The sequence below is a fragment of the Sceloporus occidentalis genome, unplaced genomic scaffold (genome assembly GCF_023333645.1).
Source record: "Sceloporus occidentalis isolate IW3139 unplaced genomic scaffold, rSceOcc1.0.p SCAF_357, whole genome shotgun sequence".
Taxonomy (NCBI): domain Eukaryota; kingdom Metazoa; phylum Chordata; class Lepidosauria; order Squamata; family Phrynosomatidae; genus Sceloporus; species Sceloporus occidentalis.
The window spans coordinates 53,389-66,483 of record NW_028317337.1 but is presented as its reverse complement, the minus strand read 5'-3'; the positions used below and the strand labels follow the sequence as shown (position 1 = coordinate 66,483).

Here is a 13,095-nt window from a genome sequence, read left to right as displayed (position 1 = left end):
CCATCATTTTCTTGACTAGGCCAAGACCTAGGGCAACAGCACCACCTTCTGGTACAAAACTGAGGAGCAGATTGCCCTCTTTGGTGATGAATCATCGGTTCTGTATTTTAAATGGGAATAATGATAAGAAGTGTTTCTACCCAGTTTCGAACCGGGGACCTTTGTCGTGTGAGGCAAACGGTACAACCGCTACGCTAAAGAAGCTTAAGTGTAGAAACAAGCCAGGCCAGAGAAGAGGATCGGACCAAGGCAGAAGATGACAATTTTTAACATTTCCTGAAGGTCGGCCAGATTTCTAAATGTTCTGATGAAACATTCCATATTCCACATAAAACTAAATTCTGCTAAAGGCTGAAAAATGACACAATAACATCTACATATGCAGAACTCCTAAAACCACCCATGTAGCAGATCTATCGGGCTCTGTGAAGACTGGTTCCACACTTCTTTTACCTTCGTTGTATATCAGACTGGATCTAACTCACATTATCCTAAAACTCAAGGGTCACAAAACCCAGCCTTTCCCAGGACATCATCAGCAGGGTTCATTTTTATGAAATTAAAGAAAACGTTACGCAACCTCCATAGAAAGTGAGCATCCTCTGAGTGCTGCTGAGTCTGAGCTCCGGGATATGACATCATTTCCCACAAACAAAAAATGGCTTTGGAAAAAAACGGAAGGAAAATGTTTTTTTTTTCTTATGTTTTTTTTTCCGGACCTTCCCATCTCTAGATTAAAAGCCTATCTCTTTGTCCAGCGTTGGTGGTATAGTGGTGAGCATAGCTGCCTTCCAAGCAGTTGACCCGGGTTCGATTCCCGGCCATCGCAAAAATTGATTTTTACACATCCGGGTCTATTCAGTAAGTTTCAAGCCGTTTACAATGTTAACCTTTCAACTTGATGTAGCTTGTAACACGCGTTGTTGGTGAGTGAGGGGCTGCTCCAGGTACAGTCAGCATGGACAGCACACTGAAGCATGACCTTCGATAGCTCAGCTGGTAGAGCGGAGGACTGTAGAAAATTATCGGGCATCCTTAGGTCGCTGGTTCGATTCCGGCTCGAAGGAAGCTTTATATTTTTGTGAGACGGGAAAAAAAATGGTAGGTTGATCCTACAGAGTGAAGAGTGGACTTTAGGTGCGAATTCCGTGGTCAGCAAAAGGACCACTTTATCTGGGAAGATCTAAAGAAGCTATAACTCTGACGCATCTCACAAAGATCATTGGAACAGGAACTCATGAACTGCAGCCGCCGACTGACAGGCATTACAGCTGTATTTTAAAATAAAAAGGTTCACCTCCTATAGGATCTGTGGATGCTCTGTCACATACACCATCCCATGTGGTGTGTGCAGGGTGGAGACACATATCCCATATGGTCTAGCGGTTAGGATTCCTGGTTTTCACCCAGGCGGCCCGGGTTCGACTCCCGGTATGGGAAGCTAGTTTTTATTGGAACCCTTTGTTGCTAGTTGGTCAAATCAAATAGCATTAATCATATTCCCCAACATCTAAAGCGCTCACCTTACCTGAATAGCCACCTCAAAATACTGGGGCAGATGCCTTACCTTTTTGGGCTGGTCAAGGAACATCAGAAACGGGAGGAATAGATTAGAGAGATTATATAAAAAGCAACAGGAGGAAAGATAATGAAAATGGAGAGATTAAAGAAAAGGAGGATAGATTAAAGAAAAGAGGAGAGGAAGTGACAAAAGGTAGCGGTAAAGAAAAAGTGGACAAACAGGGAGAGGTAAAGAGAAAGGGTTGGGAGATAAAGAGAACAAAGATAGATGAAGAGGAAAAGGGAGACATAATGCCAATGTCTGTCTAGGGAGATTGTCGACTATGTGCTTGATTTTATACACCTGTTAGCAATGGATGTGGCTGAAATACCTAAACTCAATAATTAGGGGTGTCCACATCCTTTCATAAAGTGTATATGTTTTATATGTAATATGTATAATTTGTCCCTTCAGAAAATTATGTAAAGGAAACTGTCACTGCGGGAAAAGTGAATTACACCGGACAAATTTATGGTAAAACCTGATCATACTGCTCTTGTTCTCAGGGCAGCCCCATCACCATGAGATGGGCATAAAGGGATCAAGTATTATATCTTCTATATCTGATGATTGCTGGAGGAAGGGTGGAATTCCTGAAACTGCCAGTGCTGCTTAGTTATCCCCAGTCTGGCCACCGACAACTTACAGGTAACTATCCGTACGAATCACAAAACAGGTGTATTTATAACAACATTACATTGTATGTATAGATTTTATAGCACCACAATATACTGACCAGGTATTTCATTTTATAGTTATAGTGAGTTCTGCATCAGGTTCAAACATATCATGGAAAAATCATCTCAAAATCCAAATTACAAACAAGAAAAACAAAGGAATACACTAAAGCAACAAAGCAAAAAGTATGTGAAGCACCAGTCATTTACCTGAAAGAAAGACATCAGTAGATTGACCACCATTTTCTTGACTAGGCCAAGACCTAGGGCAACAGCACCACCTTCTGGTACAAAACTGAGGAGCAGATTGCCCTCTTTGGTGATGAACCATCGGTTCTGTATTTTAAATGGGAATAATGATAAGAAGTGTTTCTACCCAGTTTTGAACCGCGGACCTTTGTCGAAAAGGTAAACGGTACAACCGCTACGCTAAAGAAGCTTAAGTGTAGAAACAAGCCAGGCCAGAGAAGAGGATCGGACAAAGGCAGAAGATGACAATTTTTAACATTTCCTGAAGGTCGGCCAGATTTCTAAATGTTCTGATGAAACATTCCATATTCCACATAAAACTAAATTCTGCTAAAGGCTGAAAAATGACACAATAACATCTACATATGCAGAACTCCTAAAACCACCCATGTAGCAGATCTATCGGGCTCTGTGAAAACTGGTTCCACACTTCTTTTACCTTCGTTGTATATCAGACTGGATCTAACTCACATTATCCTAAAACTCAAGGGTCACAAAACCCAGCCTTTCCCAGGACATCATCAGCAGGGTTCATTTTTATGAAATTAAAGAAAACGTTACGCAACCTCCATAGAAAGTGAGCATCCTCTGAGTGCTGCTGAGTCTGAGCTCCGGGATATGACATCATTTCCCACAAACAAAAAATGGCTTTGGAAAAAAACGGAAGGAAAATGTTTTTTTTTTCTTATGTTTTTTTTTCCGGACCTTCCCATCTCTAGATTAAAAGCCTATCTCTCTGTCCAGCGTTGGTGGTATAGTGGTGAGCATAGCTGCCTTCCAAGCAGTTGACCCGGGTTCGATTCCCGGCCAACGCAAAAATTGATTTTTACACATCCGGGTCTATTCAGTAAGTTTCAAGCCGTTTGCAATGTTAACCCTTCTTGTAACACGCATTGTTGGTGAGTGAGGGGCTGCTCCAGGTACAGTCAGCATGGACAGCGCACTGAAGCATGACCTTCGATAGCTCAGCTGGTAGAGCAGAGGACTGTAGAAAATAATCGGACATCCTTAGGCCGCTGGTTTGATTCCGGCTCGAAGGAAGCTTTATATTTTTGTGAGACGGGAAAAAAAATGGTAGGTTGATCCTACAGAGTGAAGAGTGGACTTTAGGTGCGAATTCCGTGGTCAGCAAAAGGACCACTTTATCTGGGAAGATCTAAAGAAACTATAACTCTGACGCATCTCACAAAGATCATTGGAACAGGAACTCATGAACTGCAGCCGCGGACTGACAGGCATTACAGCTGTATTTTAAAATAAAAAGGTTCACCTCCTATAGGATCTGTGGATGCTCTGTCACATACACCATCCCATGTGGTGTGTGCAGGGTGGAGACACATATCCCATATGGTCTAGCGGTTAGGATTCCTGGTTTTCACCCAGGCGGCCTGGGTTCGACTCCCGGTATGGGAAGCTAGTTTTTATTGGAACCCTTTGTTGCTAGTTGGTCAAATCAAATAGCATTAATCATATTCCCCAACATCTAAAGCGCTCACCTTACCTGAATAGCCACCTCAAAATACTGGGGCAGATTCCTTACCTTTTTGGGCTGGTCAAGGAACATCAGAAACGGGAGGAATAGATTAGAGAGATTATATAAAAAGCAACAGGAGGAAAGATAATGAAAATGGAGAGATTAAAGAAAAGGAGGATAGATTAAAGAAAAGAGGAGAGGAAGTGACAAAAGGTAGCGGTAAAGAAAAAGTGGACAAACAGGGAGAGGTAAAGAGAAAGGGTTGGGAGATAAAGAGAACAAAGATAGATGAAGAGGAAAAGGGAGACATAATGCCAATGTCTGTCTAGGGAGATGGTCGACTATGTGCTTGATTTTATACACCTGTTAGCAATGGATGTGGCTGAAATACCTAAACTCAATAATTAGGGGTGTCCACATGCTTTCATAAAGTGTATATGTTTTATATGTAATATGTAAAATTTGTCCCTTCAGAAAATTATGTAAAGGAAACTGTCACTGCGGGAAAAGTGAATTACACCGGACAAATTTATGGTAAAACCTGATCATACTGCTCTTGTTCTCAGGGCAGCCCCATCACCATGAGATGGGCATAAAGGGATCAAGTATTATATCTTCTATATCTGATGATTGCTGGAGGAAGGGTGGAATTCCTGAAACTGCCAGTGCTGCTTAGTTATCCCCAGTCTGGCCACCGACAACTTACAGGTAACTATCCGTACGAATCACAAAACAGGTGTATTTATAACAACATTACATTGTATGTATAGATTTTATAGCACCACAATATACTGACCAGGTATTTCATTTTATAGTTATAGTGAGTTCTGCATCAGGTTCAAACATATCATGGAAAAATCATCTCAAAATCCAAATTACAAACAAGAAAAACAAAGGAATACACTAAAGCAACAAAGCAAAAAGTATGTGAAGCGCCAGTCATTTACCTGAAAGAAAGACATCAGTAGATTGACCACCATTTTCTTGACTAGGCCAAGACCTAGGGCAACAGCACCACCTTCTGGTACAAAACTGAGGAGCAGATTGCCCTCTTTGGTGATGAATCATCGGTTCTGTATTTTAAATGGGAATAATGATACGAAGTGTTTCTACCCAGTTTCGAACCGGGGACCTTTGTCACGTGAGGCAAACGGTACAACCGCTACGCTAAAGAAGCTTAAGTGTGGAAATAAGCCAGGCCAGAGAAGAGGATCGGACCAAGGCAGAAGATGACAATTTTTAACATTTCCTGAAGGTCGGCCAGATTTCTAAATGTTCTGATGAAACATTCCATATTCCACATAAAACTAAATTCTGCTAAAGGCTGAAAAGTGACACAATAACATCTACATATGCAGAACTCCTAAAACCACCCATGTAGCAGATCTATCGGGCTCTGTGAAAACTGGTTCCACACTTCTTTTACCTTCGTTGTATATCAGACTGGATCTAACTCACATTATCCTAAAACTCAAGGGTCACAAAACCCAGCCTTTCCCAGGACATCATCAGCAGGGTTCATTTTTATGAAATTAAAGAAAACGTTACGCAACCTCCATAGAAAGTGAGCATCCTCTGAGTGCTGCTGAGTCTGAGCTCCGGGATATGACATCATTTCCCACAAACAAAAAATGGCTTTGGAAAAAAACGGAAGGAAAATGTTTTTTTTTTCTTATGTTTTTTTTTCCGGACCTTCCCATCTCTAGATTAAAAGCCTATCTCTCTGTCCAGCGTTGGTGGTATAGTGGTGAGCATAGCTGCCTTCCAAGCAGTTGACCCGGGTTCGATTCCCGGCCATCGCAAAAATTGATTTTTACACATCCGGGTCTATTCAGTAAGTTTCAAGCCGTTTACAATGTTAACCTTTCAACTTGATGTAGCTTGTAACACGCGTTGTTGGTGAGTGAGGGGCTGCTCCAGGTACAGTCAGCATGGACAGCACACTGAAGCATGACCTTCGATAGCTCAGCTGGTAGAGCGGAGGACTGTAGAAAATAATCGGACATCCTTAGGTCGCTGGTTCGATTCCGGCTCGAATGAAGCTTTATATCTTTGTGAGACGGGAAAAAAAATGGTAGGTTGATCCTACAGAGTGAAGAGTGGACTTTAGGTGCGAATTCCGTGGTCAGCAAAAGGACCACTTTATCTGGGAAGATCTAAAGAAACTATAACTCTGACGCATCTCACAAAGATCATTGGAACAGGAACTCATGAACTGCAGCCGCGGACTGACAGGCATTACAGCTGTATTTTAAAATAAAAAGGTTCACCTCCTGTAGGATCTGTGGATGCTCTGTCACATACACCATCCCATGTGGTGTGTGCAGGGTGGAAACACATATCCCATATGGTCTAGCGGTTAGGATTCCTGGTTTTCACCCAGGCGGCCCGGGTTCGACTCCCGGTATGGGAAGCTAGTTTTTATTGGAACCCTTTGTTGCTAGTTGGTCAAATCAAATAGCATTAATCATATTCCCCAACATCTAAAGCGCTCACCTTACCTGAATAGCCACCTCAAAATACTGGGGCAGATGCCTTACCTTTTTGGGCTGGTCAAGGAACATCAGAAACGGGAGGAATAGATTAGAGAGATTATATAAAAAGCAACAGGAGGAAAGATAATGAAAATGGAGAGATTAAAGAAAAGGAGGATAGATTAAAGAAAAGAGGAGAGGAAGTGACAAAAGGTAGCGGTAAAGAAAAAGTGGACAAACAGGGAGAGGTAAAGAGAAAGGGTTGGGAGATAAAGAGAACAAAGATAGATGAAGAGGAAAAGGGAGACATAATGCCAATGTCTGTCTAGGGAGATGGTCGACTATGTGCTTGATTTTATACACCTGTTAGCAATGGATGTGGCTGAAATACCTAAACTCAATAATTAGGGGTGTCCACATCCTTTCATAAAGTGTATATGTTTTATATGTAATATGTATAATTTGTCCCTTCAGAAAATTATGTAAAGGAAACTGTCACTGCGGGAAAAGTGAATTACACCGGACAAATTTATGGTAAAACCTGATCATACTGCTCTTGTTCTCAGGGCAGCCCCATCACCATGAGATGGGCATAAAGGGATCAAGTATTATATCTTCTATATCTGATGATTGCTGGAGGAAGGGTGGAATTCCTGAAACTGCCAGTGCTGCTTAGTTATCCCCAGTCTGGCCACCGACAACTTACAGGTAACTATCCGTACGAATCACAAAACAGGTGTATTTATAACAACATTACATTGTATGTATAGATTTTATAGCACCACAATATACTGACCAGGTATTTCATTTTATAGTTATAGTGAGTTCTGCATCAGGTTCAAACATATCATGGAAAAATCATCTCAAAATCCAAATTACAAACAAGAAAAACAAAGGAATACACTAAAGCAACAAAGCAAAAAGTATGTGAAGCACCAGTCATTTACCTGAAAGAAAGACATCAGTAGATTGACCACCATTTTCTTGACTAGGCCAAGACCTAGGGCAACAGCACCACCTTCTGGTACAAAACTGAGGAGCAGATTGCCCTCTTTGGTGATGAATCATCGGTTCTGTATTTTAAATGGGAATAATGATAAGAAGTGTTTCTACCCAGTTTCGAACCGGGGACTTTTGTCGAAAAGGTAAACGGTACAACCGCTACGCTAAAGAAGCTTAAGTGTAGAAAATAGCCAGGCCAGAGAAGAGGATCGGACCAAGGCAGAAGATGACAATTTTTAACATTTCCTGAAGGTCGGCCAGATTTCTAAATGTTCTGATGAAACATTCCATATTCCACATAAAACTAAATTCTGCTAAAGGCTGAAAAATGACACAATAACATCTACATATGCAGAACTCCTAAAACCACCCATGTAGCAGATCTATCGGGCTCTGTGAAAACTGGTTCCACACTTCTTTTACCTTCGTTGTATATCAGACTGGATCTAACTCACATTATCCTAAAACTCAAGGGTCACAAAACCCAGCCTTTCCCAGGACATCATCAGCAGGGTTCATTTTTATGAAATTAAAGAAAACGTTACGCAACCTCCATAGAAAGTGAGCATCCTCTGAGTGCTGCTGAGTCTGAGCTCCGGGATATGACATCATTTCCCACAAACAAAAAATGGCTTTGGAAAAAAACGGAAGGAAAATGTTTTTTTTTTCTTATGTTTTTTTTTCCGGACCTTCCCATCTCTAGATTAAAAGCCTATCTCTCTGTCCAGCGTTGGTGGTATAGTGGTGAGCATATCTGCCTTCCAAGCAGTTGATCAGGGTTCGATTCCCGGCCATCGCAAAAATTGATTTTTACGCATCCAGGTCTATTCAGTAAGTTTCAAGCCGTTTACAATGTTAACCTTTCAACTTGATGTAGCTTGTAACACGCGTTGTTGGTGAGTGAGGGGCTGCTCCAGGTACAGTCAGCATGGACAGCACACTGAAGCATGACCTTCGATAACTCAGCTGGTAGAGCGGAGGACTGTAGAAAATAATCGGACGTCCTTAGGTCGCTGGTTCGATTCCGGCTCGAAGGAAGCTTTATATTTTTGTGAGACGGGAAAAAAAATGGTAGGTTGATCCTACAGAGTGAAGAGTGGACTTTAGGTGCGAATTCCGTGGTCAGCAAAAGGACCACTTTATCTGGGAAGATCTAAAGAAACTATAACTCTGACGCATCTCACAAAGATCATTGGAACAGGAACTCATGAACTGCAGCCGCGGACTGACAGGCATTACAGCTGTATTTTAAAATAAAAAGGTTCACCTCCTATAGGATCTGTGGATGCTCTGTCACATACACCATCCCATGTGGTGTGTGCAGGGTGGAGACACATATCCCATATGGTCTAGCGGTTAGGATTCCTGGTTTTCACCCAGGTGGCCCGGGTTCGACTCCCGGTATGGGAAGGTAGTTTTTATTGGAACAATTTGTTGCTAGTTGGTCAAATCAAATAGCATTAATCATATTCCCCAACATCTAAAGCGCTCACCTTACCTGAATAGCCACCTCAAAATACTGGGGCAGATTACTTACCTCTTTGGGCTGGTCAAGGAACATCAGAAACGGGAGGAATCGATTAGAGAGATTATATAAAAAGCAACAGGAGGAAAGATAATGAAAATGGAGAGATTAAAGAAAAGGAGGATAGATTAAAGAAAAGAGGCGAGGAAGTGACAAAAGGTAGCGGTAAAGAAAAAGTGGACAAACAGGGAGAGGTAAAGAGAAAGGGTTGGGAGATAAAGAGAACAAAGATAGATGAAGAGGAAAAGGGAGACATAATGCCAATGTCTGTCTAGGGAGATGGTCGACTATGTGCTTGATTTTATACACCTGTTAGCAATGGATGTGGCTGAAATACCTAAACTCAATAATTAGGGGTGTCCACATCCTTTCATAAAGTGTATATGTTTTATATGTAATATGTATAATTTGTCCCTTCAGAAAATTATGTAAAGGAAACTGTCACTGCGGGAAAAGTGAATTACACCGGACAAATTTATGGTAAAACCTGATCATACTGCTCTTGTTCTCAGGGCAGCCCCATCACCATGAGATGGGCATAAAGGGATCAAGTATTATATCTTCTATATCTGATGATTGCTGGAGGAAGGGTGGAATTCCTGAAACTGCCAGTGCTGCTTAGTTATCCCCAGTCTGGCCACCGACAACTTACAGGTAACTATCCGTACGAATCACAAAACAGGTGTATTTATAACAACATTACATTGTATGTATAGATTTTATAGCACCACAATATACTGACCAGGTATTTCATTTTATAGTTATAGTGAGTTCTGCATCAGGTTCAAACATATCATGGAAAAATCATCTCAAAATCCAAATTACAAACAAGAAAAACAAAGGAATACACTAAAGCAACAAAGCAAAAAGTATGTGAAGCACCAGTCATTTACCTGAAAGAAAGACATCAGTAGATTGACCACCATTTTCTTGACTAGGCCAAGACCTAGGGCAACAGCGCCACCTTCTGGTACAAAACTGAGGAGCAGATTGCCCTCTTTGGTGATGAATCATCGGTTCTGTATTTTAAATGGGAATAATGATAAGAAGTGTTTCTACCCAGTTTTGAACCGGGGACCTTTGTCGAAAAGGTAAACGGTACAACCGCTACGCTAAAGAAGCTTAAGTGTAGAAACAAGCCAGGCCAGAGAAGAGGATCGGACCAATGCAGAAGATGACAATTTTTAACATTTCCTGAAGGTCGGCCAGATTTCTAAATGTTCTGATGAAACATTCCATATTCCACATAAAACTAAATTCTGCTAAAGGCTGAAAAATGACACAATAACATCTACATATGCAGAACTCCTAAAACCACCCATGTAGCAGATCTATCGGGCTCTGTGAAAACTGGTTCCACACTTCTTTTACCTTCGTTGTATATCAGACTGGATCTAACTCACATTATCCTAAAACTCAAGGGTCACAAAACCCAGCCTTTCCCAGGACATCATCAGCAGGGTTCATTTTTATGAAATTAAAGAAAACGTTACGCAACCTCCATAGAAAGTGAGCATCCTCTGAGTGCTGCTGAGTCTGAGCTCCGGGATATGACATCATTTCCCACAAACAAAAAATGGCTTTGGAAAAAAACGGAAGGAAAATGTTTTTTTTTTCTTATGTTTTTTTTTCAGGACCTTCCCATCTCTAGATTAAAAGTCTATCTCTCTGTCCAGCGTTGGTGGTATAGTGGTGAGCATAGCTGCCTTCCAAGCAGTTGACCAGGGTTTGATTCCCGGCCATCGCAAAAATTGATTTTTACACATCCGGGTCTATTCAGTAAGTTTCAAGCCGTTTACAATGTTAACCTTTCAACTTGATGTAGCTTGTAACACGCGTTGTTGGTGAGTGAGGGGCTGCTCCAGGTACAGTCAGCATGGACAGCAGACTGAAGCATGACCTTCGATAGCTCAGCTGGTAGAGCGGAGGACTGTAGAAAATAATCGGACATCCTTAGGTCGCTGGTTCGATTCCGGCTCGAAGGAAGCTTTATATTTTTGTGAGACGGGAAAAAAAATGGTAGGTTGATCCTACAGAGTGAAGAGTGGACTTTAGGTGCGAATTCCGTGGTCAGCAAAAGGACCACTTTATCTGGGAAGATCTAAAGAAACTATAACTCTGACGCATCTCACAAAGATCATTGGAACAGGAACTCATGAACTGCAGCCGCGGACTGACAGGCATTACAGCTGTATTTTAAAATAAAAAGGTTCACCTCCTATAGGATCTGTGGATGCTCTGTCACATACACCATCCCATGTGGTGTGTGCAGGGTGGAGACGCATATCCCATATGGTCTAGCGGTTAGGATTCCTGGTTTTCACCCAGGCGGCCTGGGTTCGACTCCCAGTATGGGAAGCTAGTTTTTATTGGAACCCTTTGTTGCTAGTTGGTCAAATCAAATAGCATTAATCATATTCCCCAACATCTAAAGCGCTCACCTTACCTGAATAGCCACCTCAAAATACTGGGGCAGATTCCTTACCTTTTTGGGCTGGTCAAGGAACATCAGAAACGGGAGGAATAGATTAGAGAGATTATATAAAAAGCAACAGGAGGAAAGATAATGAAAATGGAGAGATTAAAGAAAAGGAGGATAGATTAAAGAAAAGAGGAGAGGAAGTGACAAAAGGTAGCGGTAAAGAAAAAGTGGACAAACAGGGAGAGGTAAAGAGAAAGGGTTGGGAGATAAAGAGAACAAAGATAGATGAAGAGGAAAAGGGAGACATAATGCCAATGTCTGTCTAGGGAGATGATCGACTATGTGCTTGATTTTATACACCTGTTAGCAATGGATGTGGCTGAAATACCTAAACTCAATAATTAGGGGTGTCCACATCCTTTCATAAAGTGTATATGTTTTATATGTAATATGTAAAATTTGTCCCTTCAGAAAATTATGTAAAGGAAACTGTCACTGCGGGAAAAGTGAATTACACCGGACAAATTTATGGTAAAACCTGATCATACTGCTCTTGTTCTCAGGGCAGCCCCATCACCATGAGATGGGCATAAAGGGATCAAGTATTATATCTTCTATATCTGATGATTGCTGGAGGAAGGGTGGAATTCCTGAAACTGCCAGTGCTGCTTAGTTATCCCCAGTCTGGCCACCGACAACTTACAGGTAACTATCCGTACGAATCACAAAACAGGTGTATTTATAACAACATTACATTGTATGTATAGATTTTATAGCACCACAATATACTGACCAGGTATTTCATTTTATAGTTATAGTGAGTTCTGCATCAGGTTCAAACATATCATGGAAAAATCATCTCAAAATCCAAATTACAAACAAGAAAAACAAAGGAATACACTAAAGCAACAAAGCAAAAAGTATGTGAAGCACCAGTCATTTACCTGAAAGAAAGACATCAGTAGATTGACCACCATTTTCTTGACTAGGCCAAGACCTAGGGCAACAGCACCACCTTCTGGTACAAAACTGAGGAGCAGATTGCCCTCTTTGGTGATGAATCATCGGTTCTGTATTTTAAATGGGAATAAGGATAAGAAGCGTTTCTACCCAGTTTCGAACCGGGGACCTTTGTCACGTGAGGCAAACGGTACAACCGCTACGCTAAAGAAGCTTAAGTGTGGAAATAAGCCAGGCCAGAGAAGAGGATCGGACCAAGGCAGAAGATGACAATTTTTAACATTTCCTGAAGGTCGGCCAGATTTCTAAATGTTCTGATGAAACATTCCATATTCCACATAAAACTAAATTCTGCTAAAGGCTGAAAAATGACACAATAACATCTACATATGCAGAACTCCTAAAACCACCCATGTAGCAGATCTATCGGGCTCTGTGAAAACTGGTTCCACACTTCTTTTACCTTCGTTGTATATCAGACTGGATCTAACTCACATTATCCTAAAACTCAAGGGTCACAAAACCCAGCCTTTCCCAGGACATCATCAGCAGGGTTCATTTTTATGAAATTAAAGAAAACGTTACGCAACCTCCATAGAAAGTGAGCATCCTCTGAGTGCTGCTGAGTCTGAGCTCCGGGATATGACATCATTTCCCACAAACAAAAAATGGCTTTGGAAAAAAACGAAAGGAAAATGTTTTTTTTTCTTATGTTTTTTTTTCCGGACCTTCCCATCTCTAGATTAAAAGC

At 41.3% G+C, this 13,095-nt stretch overlaps 14 non-coding genes across 14 annotated transcripts; all 14 read left to right on the top strand.

The window, feature by feature from the left end:
- The first annotated feature begins 757 nt into the window (after positions 1 to 757).
- On the top strand, positions 758 to 829 carry TRNAG-UCC (transfer RNA glycine (anticodon UCC)). The gene has a single exon. It is a non-coding gene; the product is annotated as a tRNA-Gly (tRNA).
- Positions 830 to 981: 152 nt separating this feature from the next.
- Positions 982 to 1,067, top strand: TRNAY-GUA (transfer RNA tyrosine (anticodon GUA)). The gene is given in 2 exon segments: positions 982 to 1,018; positions 1,032 to 1,067. It is a non-coding gene; the product is annotated as a tRNA-Tyr (tRNA).
- A 301-nt stretch (positions 1,068 to 1,368) lies between these two features.
- On the top strand, positions 1,369 to 1,440 carry TRNAE-UUC (transfer RNA glutamic acid (anticodon UUC)). Its single transcript has one exon. It is a non-coding gene; the product is annotated as a tRNA-Glu (tRNA).
- Positions 1,441 to 3,230: 1,790 nt separating this feature from the next.
- On the top strand, positions 3,231 to 3,302 carry TRNAG-UCC (transfer RNA glycine (anticodon UCC)). Its single transcript has one exon. It is a non-coding gene; the product is annotated as a tRNA-Gly (tRNA).
- Positions 3,303 to 3,441: 139 nt separating this feature from the next.
- Positions 3,442 to 3,527, top strand: TRNAY-GUA (transfer RNA tyrosine (anticodon GUA)). Its single transcript is given in 2 exon segments — positions 3,442 to 3,478; positions 3,492 to 3,527. It is a non-coding gene; the product is annotated as a tRNA-Tyr (tRNA).
- A 301-nt stretch (positions 3,528 to 3,828) lies between these two features.
- Positions 3,829 to 3,900, top strand: TRNAE-UUC (transfer RNA glutamic acid (anticodon UUC)). Its single transcript has one exon. It is a non-coding gene; the product is annotated as a tRNA-Glu (tRNA).
- A 1,791-nt stretch (positions 3,901 to 5,691) lies between these two features.
- Positions 5,692 to 5,763, top strand: TRNAG-UCC (transfer RNA glycine (anticodon UCC)). Its single transcript has one exon. It is a non-coding gene; the product is annotated as a tRNA-Gly (tRNA).
- Positions 5,764 to 5,915: 152 nt separating this feature from the next.
- Positions 5,916 to 6,001, top strand: TRNAY-GUA (transfer RNA tyrosine (anticodon GUA)). The gene is given in 2 exon segments: positions 5,916 to 5,952; positions 5,966 to 6,001. It is a non-coding gene; the product is annotated as a tRNA-Tyr (tRNA).
- A 301-nt stretch (positions 6,002 to 6,302) lies between these two features.
- TRNAE-UUC (transfer RNA glutamic acid (anticodon UUC)) lies at positions 6,303 to 6,374 on the top strand. Its single transcript has one exon. It is a non-coding gene; the product is annotated as a tRNA-Glu (tRNA).
- A 2,014-nt stretch (positions 6,375 to 8,388) lies between these two features.
- Positions 8,389 to 8,474, top strand: TRNAY-GUA (transfer RNA tyrosine (anticodon GUA)). The gene is given in 2 exon segments: positions 8,389 to 8,425; positions 8,439 to 8,474. It is a non-coding gene; the product is annotated as a tRNA-Tyr (tRNA).
- Positions 8,475 to 8,775: 301 nt separating this feature from the next.
- Positions 8,776 to 8,847, top strand: TRNAE-UUC (transfer RNA glutamic acid (anticodon UUC)). The gene has a single exon. It is a non-coding gene; the product is annotated as a tRNA-Glu (tRNA).
- A 1,790-nt stretch (positions 8,848 to 10,637) lies between these two features.
- Positions 10,638 to 10,709, top strand: TRNAG-UCC (transfer RNA glycine (anticodon UCC)). Its single transcript has one exon. It is a non-coding gene; the product is annotated as a tRNA-Gly (tRNA).
- A 152-nt stretch (positions 10,710 to 10,861) lies between these two features.
- On the top strand, positions 10,862 to 10,947 carry TRNAY-GUA (transfer RNA tyrosine (anticodon GUA)). The gene is given in 2 exon segments: positions 10,862 to 10,898; positions 10,912 to 10,947. It is a non-coding gene; the product is annotated as a tRNA-Tyr (tRNA).
- A 301-nt stretch (positions 10,948 to 11,248) lies between these two features.
- On the top strand, positions 11,249 to 11,320 carry TRNAE-UUC (transfer RNA glutamic acid (anticodon UUC)). The gene has a single exon. It is a non-coding gene; the product is annotated as a tRNA-Glu (tRNA).
- The last annotated feature ends 1,775 nt before the right edge of the window (positions 11,321 to 13,095 follow it).